This window comes from Physeter macrocephalus, chromosome 4, assembly GCF_002837175.3.
Source record: "Physeter macrocephalus isolate SW-GA chromosome 4, ASM283717v5, whole genome shotgun sequence".
Taxonomy (NCBI): Eukaryota; Metazoa; Chordata; class Mammalia; order Artiodactyla; family Physeteridae; genus Physeter; species Physeter macrocephalus.
In genome coordinates this window covers 24696368-24716416 of record NC_041217.1, presented here as the reverse complement: position 1 = coordinate 24716416, position 20049 = coordinate 24696368, and the positions used below count along the sequence as shown (strand labels likewise).

General features: G+C 46.0%; 1 long non-coding RNA gene across 1 annotated transcript; it reads left to right on the top strand.

The window, feature by feature from the left end:
• The first annotated feature begins 9017 nt into the window (after positions 1-9017).
• LOC114486116 (uncharacterized) lies at positions 9018-15344 on the top strand. Its single transcript, XR_003679359.2, has 3 exons — positions 9018-10279; positions 12188-12297; positions 12530-15344. It is a non-coding gene; the product is annotated as an uncharacterized lncRNA (long non-coding RNA).
• The last annotated feature ends 4705 nt before the right edge of the window (positions 15345-20049 follow it).

Below are 20049 nucleotides of genomic sequence, written 5' to 3'. Positions count from 1 at the left end.
CATCAAGGTGCTGTCCTTCTACCTCCTTCCATACTTGGACCTTCAAATCTTCTTACCGATATTGTTCCTCAACTTTCCACACTTAATAAGGAAAATTGAAAGAGTATGTGGCAGAGACTGCCAGCTGCTGGACAAAACTGTGCTCTTCCCTCCCTTCTGAGCACACACCTAGACTCCATTCCCAGATTCCCCTGCAGGTGGGTGTGGCCGTGTGATTGAGTTCCACGAGGGAGCGTGAAGAGAAGTATGTGTGCCACTGCCAGGCCGGGCCCACTAATCTCCCACACCGAATGGGGAAGACTCCCAGGGCAGCCTTGGAAGTCACGTGATGAAGATGCCAGAGCTCTTGTCAGCCAGTGTGGAAAGGAACACCCTGCTGACCCATTCACCTACCTACAGGTGTATTTGACTGTGGAAACTGTTTTTCTCTTTTCCCCCTGTGGGATCATTTGTAATTTACAACTTCACTTGGTCCTGCTTGAGCTGTCTTTCCTTTATTCTTGGATCACAAGGCCAATCACACCTAACTTTTCTCCAGATACTTTTGGAGTTTTCTTCCTGAGAGTTGGCACACCCTGGACCGTCCAGCAGGCCCTTCCCAGCTGTCCCAGGCTCCTGGGTGACAGTGAGCTTGCTCTCACTTTCACCTGATGAGCAAGTTTCCCTGGTTGTGCAGAATTAGATAAAAAATGCTGCTCCTCTTTATTTTCTCTGCTTTCTAAGAAATGGAATTGTCATTTCGGCAGAAGAATTTAGCAGAAGCCGTATCGCAGTTTTAATAGAGTGAGAAAAAAACATGTACAGACACAATTGCCTGGTACAGAAGGAACGTTGATCTTGCTGTCTGGAAGAGCCTACTTTACACCTTGATGAGTTTGAATGGCTGAGTCTGGCCGAAGAAATGGCAGAGAAATCAATGACTCTACAGAATACAGTGAGAATTTGGAGCTCTGGAGGCAGTCTAAAAGGGAAGGGATAAGTGGGAGAGATGGGAAGGTGAGGAGAGGAAAAAACCACTAAGCTGGACCGCTCCATCAGTGAGATCAGCTGATAAAAGTCCTCATAGGATGGGGTAGCTGAAGAACTTCCGAGGACAGAGGTGTCTCATATTTAATCTAACGTCATGTAGATCCCTTCCATTCCCCAAAGGAGTAGGCACAGCTCTGGACAGGGACAGCACACAGATGGCAAAAAGACCATCCACAAATGGATAGAACTCAGCACTTGCAGGGGCTCAGGGCCAGAGGTGACTGTGCACAGAAGCCTCCTCCCACCTTCCACCCTGGCCTCCCAGAACTGGCCAAAATACGGGGGCAGGACCTTAGGCTTCCGCAGGATATGGAATGGTCGTTTGAACCAGTCTTATCTAGGGAGGCTTCAGCTGACATCTGAGTCACAGAACAAGCACGGCCACTGCTAAAATAAAATAAAATAATAGTAATAATATCTTAAGATTAAATTAAGAATTAAGTAGGTAGGTCAGGTATTTGGCACCTTAGAACACTGAAGCCCAGAGAGGTTAAGTAACATACCTAAGGGACCTGGTGTGACAGTAGAGCTCTGCTCTGTTCTCAGGTTCTCTCGCTCCTGGTCCCTTGTTCTCACTCCATGCCCAGGAGGACAGCACGATGCTGCAGGGCTGCAAGCAGGGTAGCTCCTTGGGCACCGTGTGCTCCTGGTTCCTCCTGAGCTCAGGTCTTCCCTGTGTGGCTCCCACAGGGACCTTGGGGTCAATCAATGACTCTTTCTGCCCATGAGCTAAGCTCAGGATTATGCCCGGTAGGAGTGAGGAAGAGGTTCCTTCCACTTGGGAGACAAATTTTCCCTAGTAAGGGGAAGCATGTGAGAAACAAATTCATTAATAAGCTCATCAGTGGTCATAACGATATTTTATCTGAATGTCAGAAGGTTTTCTTTGTTCCCATCAAAGGATTTGGGCCCCAAAACAAGAAGAATGAACCAAAGGTAGGGAGACATTGGGGCCATCTAAGCAGCCGTGGAGGAAGAGAGTTTATCGCCCCACTCTTCTCTTCTCTAGATAAGGACATGTGTTGACTGGTGAGGAGGGGCGGAAGTTTCTTGGGTGCAAAGTGCCAAGGCACAAACTCTGAGATAAGAAGTCATAAATAGACTGCAGACCTGACCCGGAGCCAGGCTCAGTGTACTTGGGCTGGTAGGACTTGCAGGCCAGGGCCCAGGCTGGGGGGCTGGAGCTGGGCAGCTGCTGTGGAAATTTCCATGGGCTGTCCACCAGCTCTTGGGAAGCTGTGGAACTCCTCATGGCGTGAGGAGGACACAGGTTATGAAAGAGGCACAAGATGTGGTCCCAGCTCACAAGGAGTTAGGTCCCTAGAGAGGAGACTCAGAGACGCTTGCCAAGAAAGCAAGTGAACAAGCAGACTGGAAAATCTTAAGTTGCAAATCAGGTCAAGACATGGAACCATTCAAGGAAAAGTCAATATCGCCTTTCAATTATTCAAACCCCATTTCACCTTCGAAGAAAAATGCTGAAAATACAAACTTCACATAAAGGTAAAGGCTGATTTTATTACTTTAAGTACTATTACAGGGTCCCAAACAATATATGATTTTTTTTAAGGAAAAAAAATTATACAGTTTATTACCAGTTGCTAGAGTCTGAGATATCCTTAAGAATTCAGGTTAAAATTGCAAATCATTTTTAATACAGAAATCAGTTAAAACTTTTCAAAAGACATCAGTTCCATGTCTTGGTAATTGTTAGCAAAAGCTTTAAAGTGTTCATTTTTTTTTGGTGTGTGTGTGTGTGTGTGTGTGTGTGTGTGTGTGTGTGTTTTCCCTCTCGCTAGAAAGATTCAGGCTGGGCGCTGGGGTAAGGGGTGCATGTGCACACTGTGTGCACACAACACATGTGAACCCACAATGTTCACTGTAATGCTGCCTTCCCAATGCACTGGCTCAGATGCTTTGGGGTGCAAGTAAGAGAAACCATGAAGAGAATTTATTGGTTCACATGGCTGAAAAGTTAAGTTAGGGAAGTCTTCTAATATGGTTTAATTGGGGCTCCAGCTCCATGTCTCTGATTCTCTCTGCCCTGTCCACATTTGTGCGCCAGATTCCTTTTTAGGCTGGCTTTCTTCATGGTTACAAGATGCCTGTGAACAGCAGCTCAGTTAGAACTGACCAACTCAGTTGAAATTTCTTGACAACTAATCTGGGGAGAAAAGGACTATTGCTTCCCTTAACCACTGAGGGTAAGTCTAGCTTCATTCTGATTGGATCACCCCCAGGACCAATCACTGTGGGCGTGCTATGCGCTGACTGGCTCAGGCTCAAAAAAACCTATCACTTTGGCAGGTGCGTTGGGATTGGCCTACACCACAGGGGACCACACCTGGAATTGGGGGACGTTAATGTCATTCACATTATGGTGACTACACAATGGAGACGAGGACAAGAGTTGTTGGAAAGACACTCCCAATGTCTACCACACCTTGGTAGCAATTTTAATTTTTTTTTTTTTAAATTTAAGGGCTACTTTCTAGGTACAAGGCACTGTGGGAGGTATTAAGATATGCAGTTTATAATTTTTTGCAGTACGCGGGCCTCTCACTGTTGTGGCCTCTCCCGCTGTGGAGCGCAGGCTCCGGACGCGCAGGCTCAGTGGCCATGGCTCACGGGCCTAGCTGCTCTGCGGCATGTGGGATCTTCCCGGACCGGGGCACGGACCCGTGTCCCCTGCATCGGCAGGCGGACTCTCAACCACTGCGCCACCAGGGAAGCCCCAGTTTATAATTTATATGGTATAAAAAGAAAAGTTGAACGAGGCATGCAAATACTAAAACAAAGTACTCCAAAAGTAAAGAAGAGAGACAGACTGTTTCTGGTTGAGGTGATCAGAGGGGTTGTAGCAAGTAGCAGTGGAATTAGGTCTTAAAGAATGAGTAGCATTTTAATGATTACAGGTAGGAAGGGAGGACACTGGAGGCAAGGGCAATAGTTGGAGCACAAGTTCTAGAAGTTACTGCTTAGGCAGGACCTGTTACCCCAGTACAAAGAGATCTGGGGGTTCAGATGATACCTGAGTAAGTAGGATGAACTGCCCCACAAAGTTAGGGTGCAAGGTGAGCCTGTCTTTTATTTTCTCCCATAAAGAAAACTGGCTTAATTCCCCATTTGCCTGGTTAGCAGGAAGTTCAGTATCTCCTCCGTGGGGCTCCTTCACTCCTTAATTGTCCCCAAACCCAAAGGCTTACACAGTTCAAAGTAGGGGGTGGGGTTGGTCTGACTTTCACATGCAAGCAGAGACCACTGGTCTCTGGTCTGTCTAGTGGCCATATGAGTCCCCAGGTCTCTGTGGCTCCTCAGGAAAGACAATTCCACTCCTGTCACTTTGAGCTTGGCGAACAGTGTTCCTCACCGGTGGTCCAGGACCATGATCTCGGAGCTCTGCTTCTCAGTTAAATTCACAGCTCCCCCATCCACCCAGGCACCAGCTGCCCAGGGACTCTGGGTAAGAGATAGTTTGGGGTCTCCTCATGGATGCAGAATGCCTGTCCTCTATCCTTCCCTGGGATCCACGGCACTAGGAGGCGGGAGTTTTGCCTTCTCAGCTACACCTGCCCTGTAACAATACAGCTGTCTTCCCTCCCTTCTATGACTCCCTCCCTGCATGCCTTTCCCCACCACACACACACACACACACACACACACACACTCCTGGGGTTCTTGGGGTGGGGACAACTATGTGAGATGCTTTACCATGACCAGGGTGACTGGCTGACACCTCTCTCATTGGCTCAGAGAAAGAAAATAGAACCCAGAGTTTAATTACCTGTAGGACAAGCTGCCCTACCCAGACTTGTACGTTCACGCCTCCTAGTCTCTTCCAGAGATTGCTTATTTCACTCGAGGGAACCAGGCACTCCTGCACTCGTACTGAAAGTTCACATTGACTTTCGACCTCCTTGATCATTGGCAAAAATGGAGCCTTGTGTGTGCCCTTGGTCTGTCCTCACCTTTAGGTTGAAGTGTTTTTCCTTGCAGCCCTCCTACTTGCCTTGATTGAGGTTCCTGGCAGCAGGAGCTCTTTCTGTTTGGGGCACACCTCTCCTCTCTTTTCTAAACTCCCCTTCACAGCCTCGCTCTCTTAAACCCTGACTCTGGATAGCTCAGAAGGACGTGGTGCAAGAGACTGACATACTATTACGCTCTGCTCCTGGTTCTCAGCTTCCAGTATATTTATTGCTGCTCTAGTCTACAAACTTGGGGCCCAGATCTGGAAACTACTCCTAAATTTAAGTGAATTTTTTAAAAGTTTAAAAAAGTATCCAGTGACTGTCTGAGGGAGAACAAAGTAAAAAACATATTCAGCAGCTAGAATGGCTGCCCACACATGCTTGAGAATTTAAGGACAAGAGAATGAAATACATCCTCTTTTTCAATTCAGAGGGTGCTCTTTCCCAATCCATGTCATATAGTCAGTTATTTTTCCTTAACAACATTAACTTAGAATCAGAACAGTTGCCTGGAGCTAGGTAGGGGGTGATTGGAAAGAAGGGCATGAAGGACTTTTTGGAGGGAAGAAATTTGTTCTATATTTTAATTGGGGTGTTAGTTACATGATATATTCATTTGTAAAAACTTATGAACTATAGACTTAAGATCTGTGCGTTTTACTGCATATAAGTTATATTTCAATTTTATTTTATTTTATGTTTTTGGCTGCACCTCGTGGCTTGCAGGAATCTTCTTCCCCCACCAGGGATTGAACCCGGGCCTCCGGCAGTGAGAGCGCCATGGAGTCCTAACCACTGGACCGCCAGGGAATTCCCTATATTTCAATTTTAAAGTGGAAAAATTAAACCAACGATTAGGCATACTTGGCTAATGTCCATATGCTATGGTGTGTTGAAAAGAAGTTAATCTGGAAAAGAAAAATCATAACCCTACGGTGAAGGCAGACACGTGCTGCAAAGGCTAAGAAAACGGAGAGGAAAGCAGCAGACATTGCTAGCGGGCTGAGCTGGGATGCTTCCAGTTGTGGGGAGCTGAGCCTCTTCTGTAATGTGCTTAATCACTTCTAATTGTGCAGTCAGCTAATTACAGTCATTAGGCTTGCCTTAGTTGAACAGGCTTGGGAATCCCTTGAAGTCATTCCCTTAGCTGATTGGGTTGGACTTTTCTGAGTCCAGCAACCTCCTCAGATTGCGGCCTGTGATGGTGCATTCCTGGTGCTCCAGAAATGATCTGTTTTCACCATGGGGTGTTTGGGCGTACGTGACTAATCTTGGAACCAGTGAGTCATGGGTGTCAGGTCTCAGAGCACAGGGAGGGCACTTGTGGGCTCTGCACTGGCTCTGCTTTCTTGGTGCACCAACCCAGCCTTGCTTAGGTCCAAAGCAATCACATTTTGAAAACAGGATTATTCCTGTTGCTTTTGTTTGAAATAGCAAAAGAATTGAAACAGTCTGCATGACCATCAACAGGAGACTGGTTAAATAAATTATGGTTCATGCATGTAACATAATACTGAAAAAAGAATGAGGACACTTATCTACATACTAATTTGGAAAGAGCTTCAAGCTATACGTAATCTTAAATCAAGAAACAGAACAGTGTGCAGTATGAGCGTTAGTATAAAACATAGGGTTGTATGTTTGTATTTGCTTACATATGTATGAAGAAACTTTGAAAAGAGACAAAAAACTTAAGAACAGTGGTTGCATTTGAGTGGGAGGGTGTAGGGGTGTGGGGGGCATTGGGGTTGGGAAGTGGGTGGGAGAGACATGAAGTAGGGGGAGAATTTTCACAGCAAACCTTTTCAGAATAGTTGTTGAAAAATCATGTGAATGTATTACCTAACGGAAGATTGAAATCTATTAAAATGTTCAAAATTTTTTAGAAGTAGGAAAAAGTTTTAGGGAAAGGGGGCTCACCCTATCCAGCATTCCCACACAGTGGTTTGTGAAGGTGTCATGGGAAATTCATGTACTTAAAACAGTAGTGGAGGGCTTCCCTGGTGGCGCAGTGGTTAAGAATCCGCCTGCCAATGCAGGGCAGACGGGTTCTCGAGCCCTGGTCCGGGAAGATCCCACATGCCGCGGAGCAACTAAGCCTGTGCACCATAACTACTGAGCCCGCGCGCCTAGATCTGGTGCTTCGCAACAAGAGAAGCCACCGCAATGAGAAGCCCGCGCACCGCAACGAAGAGTAGCCCCTGCTCGCCGCAACTAGAGAAAGCCCGCGCACAGCAATGAAGACCCAACGCAGCCAAAAATAAATAAAAATTAAAAAAAAAAAACAGTAGTGCAATTTGTTTTCATTCCTACTTTCTTACATTTAAGGGATAAAATAGACACTAAACAACTGTTTTCCTGTAACAGAGCCCTGGTGGTGTGGGGCGCTCACACTGGGCAGCCTGTGGAGAGGAGGCGTGCAGGCTCTGACCCAGTTGCTCAGGCATCTTCCCACTTTGAAACAGCTCCTCCTGAACTGGTGGTTTTGACTATCACACAGTTATGAGTTGTTTTTATTCTTAGCCACATGCTGTTTAATATATATGCCAAACGGTCCAGGAATTGACAAAGATTCTTCGCTTGACTGTCAAGCTTCTTTGTTTGACCAAACTTTAGACAGGCTCCTGAACCTTCTCCTAGGCCCATCTGTGCATTTCCCTGTAAGATCCAGCTTTATCAAGAACCCAGCTAAGTCGGTTTAGCAAGAACCCGCATCCTCCACATCTGAACGCTCGATATCTGATCAGGCTCCTCATCCTCCACCATCCCCCAGGTGTTGTCTGATCACCCTGGCCTGTCTTCAGCAAGAATCCTTTTAGGTTAGTTTAGCTAGAATCCCCTTTACCCCTAATGTTTCCTCTTAGTTATTTTCCCTACACTCACCTCCCACCCTGCTCCTTGGCTGTAAATTCCCACTTGCCTATGTTATATTCAGAGTTGAGCCCAGTCTCTCTCCCTGCTGCAAATTCCTACTGCAGTGGTCCCTGTACTTATAGCAATGGGCCGGAATAATGTCTGCTTTATTATCTTTAACAAGTGCCATGACTATTTTTTTCTTTAACAGAATCAAAAAGAATACTGATGTTGAACACTACTAGGTAATGTGGAGCATGAAAATCATAATTCTACAAAAGTGCCTCTGAATTTTTTCTCCAGGTCTGAAAGTTATGATTTATCAACCTCTTAGCTAGAAAATTAAGCTCTTCTACTTCAGAACCTAGTATTAAAGAGAAAATATTGCAACCAGTATATAAATTTTCTAAGTATTATCAATAAAGACTAAGCTTTGACTTAGAAATGAAAGATGCAATTATTAAGTAAACTAGTTGATTTTTACTATGGGTTAGTAATATCAAGATGGTCTAAAAGTACTTGAAACACCATAGCTAATAAATTAGATGAAATTGCAGAAAATGTGGCCCTTTTTAATTTAATTTTTTTCATTTCAAAATCTAGAAGTCATTTTCAGGTGTATGTATGGTTACAATTTAGTGAAAAATGGATATTAATATAGTATCTTGCTGAATACATGATACATGTTACAATGTTGGGTTTATCATTCATTTATTAAGCAAAAATAATAACTAGAATTATATAAAGTATACATGTGATAGGCACCATCTTAAGTACTTTACATATATTAATTCATTTAATCCTCAACCACCCTATTATATATAGATACTAGTATTATCCTCATTTTACAAAGGAGGAAACTGAGGCACAGAAAAGTTAAGTAACTACCTCAGGGTCACACAGTTAGTAAGTAGCAGAGCTGGGTTTCTAATCCAGACATTCTGGGTCCAAGGGGTCCATGTTCTTAACCATACACTTTCTATTTGCCAGGAACTGTTCTAGGTTCTGGGAATACAATGTTGAACTAAAGAAACAAAGATTTTGCTCTCATAGAACTTACATTCCAGTTGGGGGATACAGATGATTAAACAAACAAGTAAACAAATAGAAATATGTTAGGTGATAAAAAGTACAAGGAAGAAAAATAAAGCAAGATAAGGGAATAAAGAGTCCTTTTAAGACAAGTTAAGGAACAGGATAGGTCATATTTTGGTAGGATGATCAGGAAAGGATTCCCTAATAAGGTGACATTTTGTCACAGAACCACGTAAAGCATGGGAGTGAGCCATGAGGATGTCTGAGGGATGAGTGTTCCAGGCAGAAGGAAGGGTAAGTGCAAAGTCTGACATGGGACCGTTCTTGGCATGTTAGGCGAATACTGAAAGGAGGCCTTTTTTGGTTGGAATAAAATTAGAGAGGGAGAGGGCAATTGAAAATAACATCTGAAAGATACCTGGGGGTAAGATTATGCTGGGTCTTACAGAGCAATGTAATAATGTTGGATTTCATTCTGAGTGGGATGAGAAACCATCAGAGGGGTTTGAGTTTAGAAATAACATGATCTGACTTTTGTTTTCAAGCAAAGAAACAAACAAACAAAAAAGCATCACTGTAAGATGATGTGTGGAAACAGAAGATCAGTTCATTGGCTATTTAGAATAATTCAGGTGAAAGGAGATGTTGGTTTGAACTAGGGTGGCAGTGATGCTGAGGCAAAAATTGGCTGATTCAGGGTGTATTTTTCAGATAGAGTGGAAGAATTTGCTCATGAATTTGATGTGAAGTATGAAAGAAACAGAGTAGTCAAGGGGAATGGCAAGGTCTTTGGTCTGAGCAGTGAATGAAGGCCACTTATTTGAGGCAGGGAGCCTTAGGGGAGGAGCAAGGATGAGTGGTAAATCAAGGGTTCAGTCTTGGACATTTGGAGTTTGATATCTAGTGGACATCGTAGTGAAGATCTTTATAGGCTGTTGGATTTGCGAGTCTGGAGTTCACAGGAGAGGTTTGTGCCAGAGGTAAAGCTTTGGAAGTTGTCAGGTTATGGGAAGTGGATGAGATCACTAAGAGAGTGGGTGCAGACAGAGAAGGGATACAAGGACTGGGTCCTGAGGCCCTCCAACATTTAGAAGTCAGGAAGATGAGGAAGACCCAACAATTGAAATTGAGGAGAAAAGGCTGGTTCTCAGAAGGATAACTAGCAGAGCATAATGTTCCAGGAGCTAAATTTAAAAAAACTGTTTCAAGAAGGAGGGAGTGGGGTGATATTAGAGAAAATGGCAAAGGAAGGGCATTTGAAAATTCTGTCCTCCACAAAAACAATGAAAAAACTGGCAAAAATATTCAGAATCAACTTTTTTTTTTTCAGAACTCTGCAAACTGACCAAAGACTTGCAGTAACCTGGGGAGTGAAGAAAAATGGCTGAATCTCAGTAAGAAAAATGAGCTCTGTTGTGGTGTAACTTGCTTTAGTCTCACCTGTGCCCTGCCTCCATCCCCCCACCTCCAGCTATGTGGTAGCTTGAAAAATAACAGTCCACATTCCTGGTTCAGCCTGGCCAAGGGAGCATAATGGAACTGGAACTTTTTCAAAGCTAAATTCACAGAGCATTGTCATTATTTTACCTGTCTGGTGGTTCTCTGGAAGACTCCACTTGCAAGGCTGTCTGTATGTGACCTGACTCAAGCTTACCCAGTGTGAAAACCATTTTTCATAAGAAGCATCTGTCAAAAAAAAAAAAATTTACAGACATGTGTTTTAACTTTGCAGCTGCCTGAGGCAGTGGATCACAGTTGAGACAAACAACAGACTAACCAGAAAGCTTAAGGAGAGCTGGGGAATGAGACATCCACAGGGACTTTGAAAATCTAACATATTCTTGGGACTCTAGAAGGCCACACACATGGCAGGGCTGGGCATATGCTCAGGGAAGGCATTAAGATCTCACCTCTGACTGTGAGACTCTGCACAAGCAGGAAGTTAGGTTGAGGAAGAGTTGTCAACTGCCTGGCTGAGCGTTGAAATCATGCCCCAGCGTGCACACAGAGTCTCTCAGCAAAGACTGGATGATTTATTAGTTCCAGGCATTTAAGGAAATCTCTGTCTTATCATTAGCTCACCACTAAGCTAACTGAGTAGAGACTTCAGTGGCCACATACAACAAAATCAGACTTTATAGAATTCAGAAAAGTCACTAAGAAAAGAATAATAGTACAATAAGCAGCAGCAACAACAAACCCTGGGTTTATATGTGAATGATGTGTCACCAAATAAGGAATATCAATAAAAAGATAGAAGTTATTAAAAAAATAGTCAAATAGAAGTTCTAGAGTTGAAAAATACAATAAGGAAAATGAAAAATTCACTAGAGGAGCTCAACAGTAGATTTGAGCAGGCCAGAGAAAGAATCAATGAAATTGAAGATAGGAACCAATTCAGATGATCCAGTCTGAAGAAAAGAAGGAAAAAAATGAAGAAAAATGAACACAGCCTCAGAAATCTGTGGGATATCATTAAATATAGCAACATACCTATAATGGGAGTTCTAGAAGGAGAAGAGAGAGGGGGGGAAAAGACATAAAGAATATTTGAGGAAATAATGGCAGAAAACTTCCCAATTTTGATAAAAAACATTAATCTATATGTCTAAGAAGCACACTGAAGTCTACATAGAATAAACTCAGATAGGATAAACAACTAGACACATGATAATCAAACTGTCAAAAGACAAAGACAGAGAGAATCTTGAAAACAGCAAGAAAGAAGCAACTCATCATGCACGAAGATCCTTAATAGGATTGACATCTGATTTCTCATCAGAAACACGGAAGGCAGAAATCTGTGGCATGATATAAAGTACTGAAGAAAAAAAAACCCTGTCAATGAAACATTCTATATCTAGCAAAACTATCCTTTAAAAATGAAGGAGAAATGAAGACATTCCTAAATAAACAAAACCAAGGGCATTCATCACTAGAACATACACTCTGTAAGAAAGAAAGTGTGTCCTTCAGGCTGAGATGAAAGGACAATAACTCAAATCCACATGGCGAAATAAAGAAAATGGTAAGAGAAACTATATAGGTAAATATAAAAGGCAGCATAGGTATATTTTTGTTGGTAACTCTTATTTTTTTGCCTGATTTAAAAAATAACTGCATAAAGCAACAATGATAAATATGTGGGGATGGGCATAAAATGAACAGAGATATAACTTGTATACTAATAACAGCACAAAGGAGGGGGGAGAACGGAGCCATATAGGAGCAAAGTTTTTGTATATTATTGAAATTAAGTTAGTATTAATTTGAACTAGAATGTTATGTTAATTATACCCCAGGGCAACCACTAAGAAAAAAGAAAGGAGTGATCAACTGGGTCAAATGCTGCTGATAGTTTAAGATGAGATCTGAGGGTTGACGACTTGATTTGGCAACATGGCGATCACTGGTGAGCAGTTTATGGGAATGATGGGGGGTAAAGCTGACTAGACTGATTCAAGTAGAATGGAAGAAAAGGAGGAGGAGAAAATGGATACAGGCAATTCTTCCATGAGTTTGCTGAAAATGGGAGCAGAGAAACGGAGATGGGATGAAGAGTGAGAGACAGTTTGTATGCTGATAGGAATAACTGAGTGGAGTGGGAAAAATTGATAATTGCCTTTTCTGTCTCTGCTATTAAGGAAGAAATTTTGAGATCAGAGGGGAATTGCTGCAGCATCATGTTTCTCACCCAAACGTCCCAGGCATTGGCATCTTTGATTATTGGGAGAATATGTATATACGTACATGTGCATGTATGTATACACAGATTTGTGTGTGTTTTGAATAATACTGTATTAATATATTATGCCCATTAGAAAAGATACACAAAAATGTAAATTTTTAGAAGTTTAAGATAAATTTAAAAGAAAGTTGATAATTAAGATGATGTATCATATAATCAATAATACCTCAGGCACTCAGACACTCAGAGTGAGGTACATTGTGAATAAATCCATGCTTCAAATATCTTCTTGCTAATTTTGAATTTTCTGGCTGTCTTTTTATCAGCTGCAGTTAGATTCATCCTTGCTTACTTAGTAGTGAGTTTATACCTAGAAGAGTAGTAACGATTGTTATTCATTGTTTTCTTGTCATTCTCTCTGCCTTCATTATTAGTATTATCTTCCAACTGGGTTTTTTTGGCCCAGATTTCTTTTTTATTTTAACTTTATTATGGAGAATTTCAAACAAACATAAAGAGACAGAATATGAACCCCAATATATCCATCATACTCCTTTCTCAGTTATCAATTCATGACCCATTCTTCCCTCCAGCCCTGTAGCATTTTGAAACTAATCCCATGCATTTTATTATTTCATCTGGAAATAATTCAGTGTGTATATCTAAAGTATAAGGACTCTTTTTAAAAAAACCTAACTACAATGCCATTACCATAACCAAAAAATAATTTGAAGGAATCTTTAACTTGAAGTAATGGGAGAATCTTTTATTAAAAAAAAATTTATTGGAGTGTAGTTGATTTACGATGCTAATTTCTGCTGTACAGCAAAGTGAGTCATTTATACATATATCCACTCTTTTTTAGATTCTTTTCCCATATAGATTATTACAGAGTATTGAGTTCCCTGTGCTATACAGTAGATCTTTATTAGCTATTTTATATATAGGAGTGTGTGTATGTCAATCCCAATCTCCCAATTTATCCCTTCCCCTGCTTTCCCCCTGGTAACCATAAGTTTGTTTTTTACATCTGTGACTCTATTTCTGTTTTGTAAATAAGTTCACTTGTACAATTTTTTTAGTCCACATATAAGCGATATATTTGTCTTTCTTTGTCTGACTGACTTCACTCAGGATGACAATCTCTAGGTCCATCCATGTTGCTGCAAACGGCATTATTTTGTTCTTTTTTTAATGGTGGAGTAATATTCCATTGTATATATGTACCGCATCTTCTTTATCCATTCCATTGTCGATGGACATTTAGGTGGCTTCCACGTCCGGGCTATTGTAAATAGTACTGCAATGAACATTGGGGTGCATGTATCTTTTTGAATTATGGTTTTCTCCAGACATATGCCCAGGAGTGGGACTGCTGGATCATATGGTAGCGCTATTTCTAGTTTTTTAAGGAACCTCCATACTGTTCTCCATAATAGTTGTACCAACTTATATTCCCACCAACAGTGTTGGAGGGTTAATGGGGGAAATCTTTGCAATAAAAAAATCAGGTAAGGAAGGAAGAGTGTTTTTAGCACAATAAAGACCCAGCAGCGCAGAGGACCCGGCCAGAGAAGCTCACAGCTGTGCCACCCCGGTCCCGCATGCTCCCTTCTGCGCTGCGGGGGACACGCTGCCTCAACTCAGGTCCCACGGCCGGGCTGGCCTGGACGCTGGGCTCCAGCGTCCATGAGGAACGGTGAAGCTCGGTTCACGTCTGGATTTTATCACAACCCTCTCCCCCCATTGCAGGCATCAACATACAACAGTCAATTTTCCTAAGTAGTAATAGTAAACAAGTTTCCAAAATGTTAATTCCTCAAAATCATCTCGGAATAAACGACAATCCTTTGGCTTGAGTATTTAGTTTTGTGAAAGAGTCACTAAATTGTTCTGATTTCCCTTTTCTCCACCGACATCCCTGGACAGAGTTGCAGACCAGGGAGTGGAAACGGTCAAGACAACCGGGGCTCAGGTCTGATATCTCGGGCTGACAAGGAGACTTGGGGCCACTCCGTTTGGGAGGAGGCACTTCCTCAGGGGGCAGCTCCCTGTCTTCCGCTCTTATCGAGCTTGCCGCCCGCCGCAGGGCACGCTTCCGCTCCTTCCACGTGCTGGCCTGTCTCCGCTACTCGGAGGAGGGCCAGGCCTCCGCGAGGAGCCTTGCCAACAGGGGTATACGACCCCGCACGCACCGGGGCCACTGCTCGGGCGACCCAGCCTGGGACGCACCCACAGGTACAACACTGGTAGCCAGAAGAGAAACGCGACATGTGGGCGGGGCCGGGCGCCGGAGGCGGGCCCGCACTCAGCCGGCCCACAGCGCTTCCGCCTTCTGTGGGAGCCTTTTGTGAGAACTGGGAGGGGGCCCTCGTTACATAAAGGAGAGCACGGGCCGGCCCAATGCAGTCACGTCAGCTCCTTCCACCGCCTCCCCTCCAGTCCCGCTCGGAGGCCCGGCGAGCACCGGCCGGGACGTGACATCCAATCGCTGGCCACCGCGGCTGCGCCCGCCGCCTCATCTGCCGAAAGGCTAGTTCTCGGGGTGCACCCGCATCGAGCACCCACCCCTGCAGCCCAGCCTTTACCCAGCCTTCCCAACTAGAGGAAAGGGTTGCAGGTAGGGAAGAACGGGAGGGGCCCGCGCGCTGGGGCGGCCTCCCATTGGCTCCTCTCTCTCTGCCCTCCGTCCCGATTGGCCGCGGGTCGAGCGCACGGGCCGTGCACGCTGCCCCGCGCCGCGGGACGTTGGACTGGGGGGGGGGGGGGCGGATGGCGGCGCAGCCAATGGGAGCGGTCTGCGGGGCGGGGCTCCCGGCGCAGGGTCTCTGGGCTAGGGCGAGTTGGTAAATAGATCCGGAGTGCGTGCCGGGTGCCTACGCTACGGCGAGCGCGCGGAGGCTGCGCGAAGGTGACCCCTTGATCCCAGCTTCCTGTAGCCGGGTAAGGCTGCCGCCCACCGCATGCCCTGGGCGCCGTCTGCCTGCGGCCAGAGCTTCGCTCATCACCCGCTTGGGCCCTTCTTGTATCCTAAAGTAACCGCGCGGCTTCCCGTTTGAGAGTTTCATTTGCCCCAAGCTCCGGGCCGCGGCGCGTTGGGCGCCCTGCGGCTGTCTCCTACCCCCGTGCCCACCTTAGCCCATACCTGCCTCGGGGAGGGGACGAGGGCCGCGTGCTGGAGCCATGGGTCCCCGGAACGCGCCGAGCAGCCCCGGTGACCTGATGCCTTGTCTCTTGGTCGTCAGTACAGCTTTCTTGCCTCGCTTTCTCATGATAATATTTCTCTTCACGCCTAGACCCCTTTGCACTGTCTCAGGGGCGCTAACTGCCCCTGGCCCCAGGTTTGTGCCAGGACTTTGACTCCCTTGACCCGAGCCAGCTGTTGGGTTCCACATTTGGGGGTTTTGGGTGAACTTGGGAAAGAGGACTCTTCTTGGTCCTTTCTTCCTTTGGCTTTTCTTTGGCCCCTTCTCCTACTTCTCCAAACGCCGGGGGTCTTGTGAATGGTTTGGGCTTAATTGCCTAAACTCGTGCCTTTGCCCAGTCTCTGCCCCTCTGCCAAACCCAGACCAGTTCTCCCATGTGCCTTGTGGGATGGAAAATGCTGCGGGGGCAGGCCTGGATGCTGGAACTCTCCATTTGGATGACAGGTGCCAGTCCTTTGAAGGGTGAGAGACTTAATGTGCAGCCTCTCATCCAGGGTAGGGCCTGCAGCCCATTGGAAAACTTGTCCATGCTCACTTGCGCCTTGGGTGTGCGTGACAGAAGACTGAAGAGCTGGGCCTGCCAGGTCTAACTTGTTGGCAAAGGATTTGAGCATGCTTGATGCCAGCCTGCCAGTGTCATGCTGTGCATGGATGGGTCATGCTGGCAGGAGGGCCCATCTCCGGAGAAGAAACAGAGGGGAGGCTGGTGGTTCTCAGGAGCAGTATCTTTAAGACTGGTGATGACTTTGGGCATTTTCAACTTTGCAAATAATACAGACAAGGCAGGGTTAGGATTTGGGGCCTGACCTTGGGCAACTCAAAGGAAGAGTGAACTAAGGTGGTTTGAGCACTTACGTGTGTGTCACATAAGACAGCGTTTCTCAACCTTCAACAACATCCCTGGCCTCTATCCATTAGATGCTAGTAGCCTCCCCCCCCACCACACACTATTTTTGACAACCAAAAATGTTTCCAGACATTGCCACATGTCTCCTAGAGGACAAAAGCAACCTTGGTTGAGAACCACTGAGGTAGAACTGTAAAAAGAGTCTTTCCATGCTGCCAGAGGCCCCCTAGGACCTGTCCATGACTCGCTGAGAGGTTTATGTAAAGAGTAGCATCTCTGTCCTAAACCAATGATAGAAGCCCTGTAGGTTGGGCTTTAATGGAGTCCCCCACTCTGCACCTGGGGGGATAGGAGTGAGATAGGAGGTAGAAACCCATGGTCATTCGCTGTGCCTGCTGGGTGCATGGCAGTGACTGGCTGGGTCCAGAGTACAAAAGAAGTGGGAGACTTGTGGTTTCTGTCTTTGGGGACTTTGCAAGACTGTGGGAGATATGCATATGAAATAACCATGGGGCAGTTTTTAAATAGCAAACAAATTTACGCTGTCTGAATGCTGGCAGAAGGGCCAATTCAGTTATTCATAAGTGGCTTTTCCAAGGTGATGCTTTGTTCATCCTTACTGATTTGCTGAGACATCTCTTATGTCTTACGATGTGGGATGGTGCCAGGCCTGTGCCTGCAGAGAGTAAGTGTGTGGCTGCATTTCAGACATATATGTGGGTGTATGTACATGTGCCATGTACTCCTCCAAGAGAGAGGCTACCCAGGAGTGCAGAATGGACACGTGTACAATTTGTACAGTTCTTTTACAGTTGATTGAAGCATCAGAGACAGCCATTTCTTTTTGTGCGGGGAAAGACACTACTTCTGAGTCTAGATTTTGCCTTCACTGTAACCCAGAATTTATGCCCCAAACCACAAAGTCCCAGACTGGTGGGGACGCAGAAAAGTGAAGAATGGTGATCATTGTACAGGGCAAGGAAAAACATCTGAAACCCCTACCATGAATTTCTTTTTCTTGTTGTTAATTGATCCTATGGGGATGTATCAGGATTTTCCCATAACATTCCTTGGTTAGTTAGGGTGTCTTTTGGGTGCCCTTTCTTGCCTATGGAGAAGAATCTGGACAGGGAGGTCACTTCTCTTTTCTCAAAAAGAAGCTTAGAGGAGTGTATTATTGGGAAGCTCCAAACTTGGCATGATAATTTTCCATCAAGAGCTGTGGACACTGAGTCATTATCTTTGTCAGTTGAAACAAGAGCTGTGTGCAAAATTAGACAGGAATGTTTGAGAGTTGTCTTGATCTGATAGTGGCATCTGGAAATAGTTCCAGCATTCTTGCTAAACAACAGCCAGGAACCTGGGACAGCCAGTAGAAAGAAGAGCCAGTGGGAGAGGGGGAGTGCGAGGGCCCTGCGCCTTCAGGAGTTGCACCTCTGTGGGGGATGGGGTCCACTGACTCTGAGGCAGACCCGGATGTGTCTGGGTGGGCTGCTCCCCACACTTTTCAGACCCAAGTGGGTATCCACTGGTCTGTCCACAAGCATGTTTGTCGTGGCGTTACAGGCTCCTGAGCCCTTGACCTTTTGCTTTGAGGTCAGGGGCCCACAGAATATCTAACATTGGAAATGACCCTGAAAATCTCTTTTTATTCTCCATACTTGGATGTGCTTTATTTTTACTCTGTGCATGTAGAGAAGGATTCATGAGAAAGCTGAGTGTTTTTCACTCACCTTGCCCTTTCAGGGTATTGTAGATTCTGTTGTAGTGAATAGTGACTGAGTTCTTGTCTCTGGAGTCCTCGACTTGCTTTTAAAATATCCCATTTCCATCTGGGCTGAGGGAGAGGGGCTGCACTTGGTAGAAACCTGGAAAATCCCTGTGTGCTTTAAGGGTTGGCGCTCCTCCACATCCTGCCCTGAAGAAAAGCCCGCTCTGGAATTGTGGGTTATTCCCTTGTTGAACAAATATTGACTGATTGTCTACCTTCAGCGTGGTATTGGAAATATAAAAGTGAACAATTCCTTGGTTCCCGGACCTCAGGGAATTGTAATAAGGGGTGTGTAGGTACCACCTAAACACCCTCAGCGTGGTTTGGACTCGGGGTCTAGATCAGACCACTTCTGGCTGGTGGAAACGGCAAGGCTCTTGGAGGAGAAGGCATGTTAGCTGGGGCTCTGAGGATGAGCTGGATTTCAGCAGGAAGAGGCAGGAGTTTGGAGGGGTGAGGGGCCAGTGCCTCCCAGACGCTCTATGCTGAAGGCCAGGTTTTATTTGTTCCCAGTTTGTTGCAGACCAGTGCTTTTGCAAAACACAGTACAAATGTCCTGACAGTGCTAAATTGCTGTGAAAATTTCTGAGCCCTTACTCCTGTTATCTCATCGAGGATGACAATATGAGTCCAAGGACCATTCTGTGAGTAGCATTGGTCCAGGCAGTGGGCTCTTTGAGCAGAGGCATTGGGGTGGGTGAGTGCCTGGTAGGGGCGAGTGGCAGTCTGGCTGGAGGGTAGGGAGTGGGAGGGGAGCAGTGGGAGGCTGGGCTAGGGAGCAGATTGGGGTGAGTCCCCCACCCCATTTCCTGTTGAAGCAGCTTGTGTGATCCGCCCTTAGGAGTTTAGGATATAAAGCACTGCTGCCACTGTGCTTCCGTAGGGTCGGGGGGCCAGGAGGGCTTTGGCATAGGGCTCCTGGTAATTTTCAGCTGACAGTTCAGTTCAGGCCAGAAAGGGTTCCCTGGGCGCCCACAACTCAGCTGCAGCCTAGTGGGCTCTGACAGAGAGGGAGGCGGCTCCCTGCCCTGGCATGTGCACAGTGGACGTGGGTACCTGTGGGTACTGGCAGACTGTGCAGGACCTAGGGCGGGTGCAGTCCTCTGCTGTGGGAACCCAGGGCGCAGCGGTGCTGGTTCTGCTGGAAAAGGGCTGGGAAACTGCCTTCCTGTGCTGGGAGGTCTAGGAGCTAGGGCCTGAAGGAGGAACAGGTTTCCATGGGAGAGAAGGATCCGAAGCTGATGCCTGAGCAGGGAGGGGCAAAGGTGGGCGCTGCTGTGGGGAGGAGAGGGGAGGGCACTCAGGCAGGCAGGCTATGCAGAATGGGTCTTGGAGTGGGTCACTTTGAGGGGTCAGGGTGGATGGGGAGGGAGACCCGTGAGGCAGCCCGGCCTGTGAGAAGTGAGCGCGGCCTGAGTCCCAGGTGGCGGGTAGTGGGGAGGTGGAATGAAGGCGTAGATTCAAGAGATTATAAATCTGTGCAGGTGGACTCTCTAGACTAAGTTACTGCTTGGCCACTGGGCTGAGATTTCTAGTGGCGGGAGGGGTGGGGACTGTTCTGGGTGGGGACTGTTCGGGGTGGATGGTGGTGTCACCGCTGAAAACAGAGGGGGCCGAGCTGGGCTGGCGGCAGAAAGATGGTGATGTTAGTT